Source organism: Salmo salar, chromosome ssa19, assembly GCF_905237065.1.
Source record: "Salmo salar chromosome ssa19, Ssal_v3.1, whole genome shotgun sequence".
Lineage (NCBI taxonomy): Eukaryota > Metazoa > Chordata > Actinopteri > Salmoniformes > Salmonidae > Salmo > Salmo salar.
In genome coordinates this window covers 12,601,810-12,608,237 of record NC_059460.1, presented here as the reverse complement: position 1 = coordinate 12,608,237, position 6,428 = coordinate 12,601,810, and positions in this window count along the sequence as shown.

Below are 6,428 nucleotides of genomic sequence, written 5' to 3'. Positions count from 1 at the left end.
ATTATGAACTTTAAAAATATATATGTCAGGATTCATTTAGTTTGTATAACTTTAAGGCCCACTTACACTAATACAATGTTTGCATCTCAAATGTTATCCTACCCCCTATAGAGTGCACTACTTTGACCAGAGCCCTATGGGGAATTGGCTTCCATTTGGGACAGAGTCTATTAAACCCCATGGTTGAAGTAAACACTATTGTACACTAGTAGGCCTTTTCTCTTTGGTTGCAATCCACCAGCCTGTGATTGAGGTCAGAGAGGAGAGGGTTAAGAGGAAGTGGAGCTCAGTTAGAAACCTTCCAGTGTTGCTGCCTGTTACTCATGCTCACATGACGAGGGGCAGAGGCCCAGAGCAGTTCCTTCCCAAAAACATGAGCGTGTAACCATGTATGCAAACCAGGGCCCCACGCACGCAGCTTCCGCCACATAGCAACCCTCCTGGGATGGGTTTCCCAAATGCATCGCAGCACTAAGATCAGGGATCATCAACTACACTGAACAAAAATAGAAACGCAAATGTAAGGTGTTGGCTCATGTTTCATGAGCTTAAATAATGATTCCATACATTTTCCATACGCACCAAAAGCTTATCTTTCTCATTTTGTGCACAAATTTGTTTACATCCCTGTTAGTGAGCATTTCTCCACGGCCAAAGTGATCTACCTGACAGCTGTTGCATATCAATAAGCTGAATAAACAGCATGATAATTACACAGGTGCACTATGTGCTGGGGACAATGAAAGGCCACTCAAATGTGCAGTTTTGTGTCACAACACAATGCAACATGTTTTGAGGGATCGTGCAATTGGCATGCTGACTGCAGGAATGTCCACCAGAGTTGTTGCCAGAGAATTTAATGTTAATTTCTCTACCATAAGCCACCTCCAATGTCATTTTAGAGAATTTGGCAGTACGTCCAACGGGTATCACAACTGCAGACCACATGTAACCACGCCCACCCAGAACGCCCACCCAGAACAGCAAAAAAAGAAACATCCCTTTTCAGGACCCTGTCTTTCAAAGATATTTTGTAAAAATCCAAATAACTTCACAGATCTTCATTGTAAAGGGTTTAAACACTGTTTCCCATGCTTGTTCAATGAACCATAAAGAATTTATGAACATGCACCTGTGGAACGGTCGTTAAGACACTAACAGCTTACAGACAATAGGCAATTAAGGTCACAGTTATGAAAACTTAGGACGCTAAAGAGGCCTTTCTACTGACTCTGAAAAACACCAAAAGAAAGATGCCCAGGGTCCCTGCTCATCTGCATGAACGTGCCTTAGGCATGCTGCAAGGAGGCATGAGGACTGCAGCTGTGGCCAGGGCAATAAATTGCAATGTCTGTACTGTGAGACGCCTAAGACAGCGCTACAGGGAGACAGGACGGACAGCTGATCGTCCTCGCAGTGGCAGACCACGTGTAACAACACCTGCACAGGATTGGTACATCAGAACATCACACCTTTGGGACAGAAACAGGATGGCAACAACTGCCCAAGTTACACCAGGAACGTACAATCCCTCCATCAGTGCTGACTGTCCGCAATAGGCTGAGAGAGGCTGGACTGAGGGCTTGCAGGCCTGTTGTAAGGCAGGTCCTCACCAGGCAACAACGTCGCCTATGGGCACAAACCCACCATCGCTGGACCAGACAGGACTGGCAAAAAGTGCTCTTCGCTGACGAGTCGCGGTTCTGTCTCACCAGGGGTGATGGTCGGATTTGCGTTTATCGTCGATGGAATGAGCGTTACACTGAGGCCTGTACTCTGGAGCAGGATCAATTTGGAGGTGGAGGGTCCGTCATGGTCTAGGACTGTGTGTCACAGCATCATTAGACTGAGCTTGTCATTGCAGGCAATCTCAACGCTGTGTGTCACAGGGAAGACATCTTCCTCCCTCATGTGGTACCCTTCCTGCAGGCTCATCCTGACATGCATAATAATGTCACCAGCCATACTGCTTGTTCTGTGTGTGATTTCTTGCAAGACAGGAATGTCAGTGTTCTGCCATGGCCAGCGAAGAGACCGGATCTCAATCCCATTGAGCACATCTGGGACCTGTTGGATCGGAGGGTGAGGGCTAGGACCATTCCCCCCAGAAATGCAGTCCCGTTCTGAGAGCTTGTTTGGCCTACCACTTCGCGGCTGAGCCGTTGTTGCTCCTAGACGTTTCCACTTCACAATAACAGCACTTACAGTTAACCGAGCAGCTCTAGCAGGGCAGAAATTTGACAAATTGATTTGTTGGAAAAGTGGCATCCTATGACGGTGCCACATTGAAAGTCACTAAGCTCTTCAGTAAGGCCATTCTATTGCCAATGTTCGTCTATGAAGATTGCATGGCTGTGTGCTCGATTTTATACACCTGTTGCTGAAATAGCCAAATCCACTAATTTGAAGGGTTGTTCACATACTTTTATATATATATAGTCTACTTGTACTGTAGCTTTGTTGGTCTCAGGGCAAAGCCCCTTGTGGTTGGGCTGTTACCCAGTATCTGTATTGGGTCTGCTACTTTTCACAACTTGGTTGAATAAAGTGGCATTGAGGAATGTCTAAGCTTCCACATAGGCCTACATTAAACATAGTTTTCTGTTGTTTTGAGTTTGATTGCCGTTGCATTGCATCATTACTTGTTTACAATGAGACTGGGTGCAGTGGTGTGCACGTAGAGACAACATCATAGATTACTTTAGAGTTGTGAAAGCACACTTCCTCTTTCATCAGGAGATGGCCGTTTTACATGTATTTTTAATGAACAAACCAATACACAAACCTATTCTCAGTCAGCTCAGTAGATAACCCCCGGTGTGGAGAGCAGCCTGAAGTGTGCAGAGAGAGTGAACCCTCATAAATGCCACTGCAGCCTGAGCTCCAGGCTTCTCAAAGGCCTTCCCTCCCTGCCTGTTGCGTTTCTCTTTCTCCCTCTGTTCCAACCATAGATAGGCATTGCATTATTGTATCTGTCCCATTATTGTGTCTGTGTGAGCAGGGGCAAGGCACTGAGGTATATATGAACTGCTGTCCTCTGGGCACAGTGGAAAGTGTGCTCCAGAACGGAACCCTGGGGCCTTGAGGCAGCGCCATTGAGGCCATCTCCATATTGAAGTAGTCAATATTCCTCTTCTACTACTTCTATGAGTTGGTAAACAAATGGAAAGGGTGCATACTGCCACCTGGAGTGTGTTGTTTGAACAGGTATAATTTTTATTTGAAATGTTTTATTTAACCCTTATTTAACTAGGCAAGTCAGTTAAGAACAAATTCTTATTTACAATGACGGCCGACCAAAAGGCAAAAGGCCTCCTGCGGGGACGGGGGCCTGGGATTAAAAATAAAATTTAAAATACAATATAAATATAGGACAAAACACACATCACAACAATAGAGAGAACACAACATAAAGAGAGACCTAAGACAACAACATAGCAAAGCTGCAACACATGACAACACAGCATGGTAGCAACACAACATAACAACAACATGGTAGCAACACAACATGGTAGAAGCACAAAACATGGTACAAACATTATTGGGCACAGTCAACAACACAAAGGTCAAGAAGGTAGAGACAACAATACATCACACAAAGCAGCCACAACTGTCAGTAAGAGTGTCCATGATTGAGTCTTTGAATGAAGAGATTGAGATAAAACTGTCCAGTTTGAGTGTTTGTTGCAGCTCGTTCCAGTCGCTAGCTGCAGCGAACTGAAAAGACGAGTGACCTAGGGATGTGTGTGCTTTGGGGACCTTCAACAGAATGTGACTGGCAGAATGGGTGTTGTATGTGGAGGATGAGGGCTGCAGTAGATATCTTAGATGGGGGGAGTGAGGCCTAAGAGGTTTTTTTTAAATAAGTATTAACCAGTGGGTCTTGCGACAGAGGGATATAGAGTGCAGTGATGTGTCCTATAAGGTGCATTGGTGGCAAATCTGATGGCCGAATGGTAAAGAACATCTAGCCACTCGAGAGCACCCTTACCTGCCGATCTATAAATTATGTCTCTGTAATCTAGCATGGGTAGGATGGTCATCTGAATCAGGGTTAGTTTGATAACTGCGGTGATAGAGGAGCGATTACGATAGAGGAAACCAAGTCTAGATTTAACTTTAGCCTGCAGCTTTTATATGTGCTCAGAGAAGGACAGTGCACTGTCTAGCCATACTCCCAAGTACTTGTATGAGGTGACTACCTCAAGCTCTAAACCCTCAGAGGTAGTAATAACACCTGTGGGAAGAGGGGAATTCTTCTTACCAAACCACATTACCTTTGTTTTGGAGGTGTTCAGAACAAGGTTAAGGGTAGAGAAAGCTTGTTGGACACTAAGAAAGATTTGTTGTAGAGCATTTTGCACAAAATCTGGGGAGGGGCCAGCTGAGTATAAGACTGTATCATCTGCAAATAAATGGATGAGAGAGCTTCCTACTGCCTGAGCTATGTTGTTGATGTAAATTGAGAAGAGCGTCGGGCCTAGGATTGAGCCTTGGGGTACTCCCTTGGTGACAGGCAGTGGCTGAGACAGCAGATTTTCTGACTTTATACACTGCACTCTTTGAGAGAGGTAGTTTGAAAACCAGGCCAAAGACCCCTCAGAAACACCAATACTCCTTAGCCGGCCCACAAGAATGGAATGGTCTACCGTATCAAAAGCTTTGGTCAAGTCAATAAAAATAGCAGCACAATATTGCTTAGAATCAAGGGCAATGGTGACATCATTGAGGACCTTTAAGGTTGCAGTGACACATACAGAACCTGAGCGGAAACCAGATTGCATACCTGAGAGAATACTATAGACATCAAGAAAGCCAGTCAGTTGATTATTGACAAGTTTTTCCAAAACTTTTGATAAACAGGGCAAAATAGAAATAGGCCTATAACAGTTAGGATCAGCTTGATCTCCCCCTTTAAATAAAGGACAAACCGTGGCTGCCTTCCAAGCAATGGGAACCTCCCCAGAAAGGAGAGACAGGTTAAAAAGGTTGGAGATAGGCTTGGCGACGATAGGGGCAGCAACCTTAAAGAAGAAAGGGTCTAAAACATCTGACCCATATGTTTTTGGGGGTTAAATTTAAGGAGGTCCTTTAGCACCTCAGACTCAGTGACTGCCTACAGGGAGAAACTTTGTAGCGGGGCAGGGGGAAAAGAGGGAGATGCATCGGGGATAGTCGCATTAGAAGGGGTGGGAGATGGGGAAATGTTGGACGGGCAAGGAGGCATGCCTGAGTCAAATAGGAATCCTGACTTAATGAAGTGGTGATTAAAGAGCTCAGCCATGGGCTTCTTGTCAGTAACAACCACATCAGCAACATAAAGGGACATGGGCAGCTGTGAGGAGGAGGGTTTATTATCAGTTTTCCCTACTTCTTGGGGTTGGACCCACAGAGAGAGAACTGCTCCTTAAAATAACTAACTTTGGCCTTCCGGGTAGCCTGAGTGCACTTATTTCTCATTTGCCTGAACGATAGCCAGTCAGCTTGAGTATGCGTGTGCCGAGCCTTTCGCCAAATGCAATTCTTGAGGTGGAGTAACTGTAAGATCACGGTTGAACCAGGGGCTGAACCTGTTTTTAATTCTCATTTTCTTTATGGGGGAGTGTTTGTTAACAATACCACTGAAAATATCAAAAAAGAAGGTCCAAGCGTCTTCGACAGAGGGGATCAAGCTGATTCTATACTATTTTACAGAGGCCAGTTCATGAAGGAAGGCTTGCTCATTAAAGTGTTTTAGCAAGCGTATATGACAAATCAGGACAGGTCGTTTCACTGAGCAGCCATTACGAACACAGGCTGTAAAACAGTGATCACTAAGGTTATTACAGAAAACACCAGACTGATACCTAGCAGGATTATTTGTGAGGATAACATAGAGGAGAGTGGTGTTTGGAGTCAAAGCTTGTGGGATTGGTAATAATCTGAGAAAGATTTAGGGAGTCCTATTGCTTTAGGACTTGGTCAGGTGGTTTAAGCATGTCCCACTTTAGGTCACCTAGCAGGACAAATTCAGACTTAGTGTAAGGGGCCAGGAGCGAGCTTAGGGCAGGTAGGGTACAGGCCGGTGCTGATGGAGGACGATAGCACCCAGCAACAGTCAACAAAGAGCTATTTGAAAGTTTAATGCTTAAAACCAGCAAATCAAATTGTTTGGGGACAGACTTGATGGAGACAACTGAGCACTGAAGGTGATCATTGGTAAAGATTGCCACTCCACCACCTTTGGAAGATCTGTCTTGCCGAAAAAGGTTATAAACAGAAAGGTTAACATCACTATCCAAAACACTTTCTTAACCACGTCTCAGTAATGACCAACACATCTGGATTGGAGCTGTGAACCCACACTTTCAATTGATCCATTTTAGGTAATAACCTTCTAGTGTTAACGTGCAGAAAACCCAGGCTTTTACGAGAGCAGAAATCAGTGA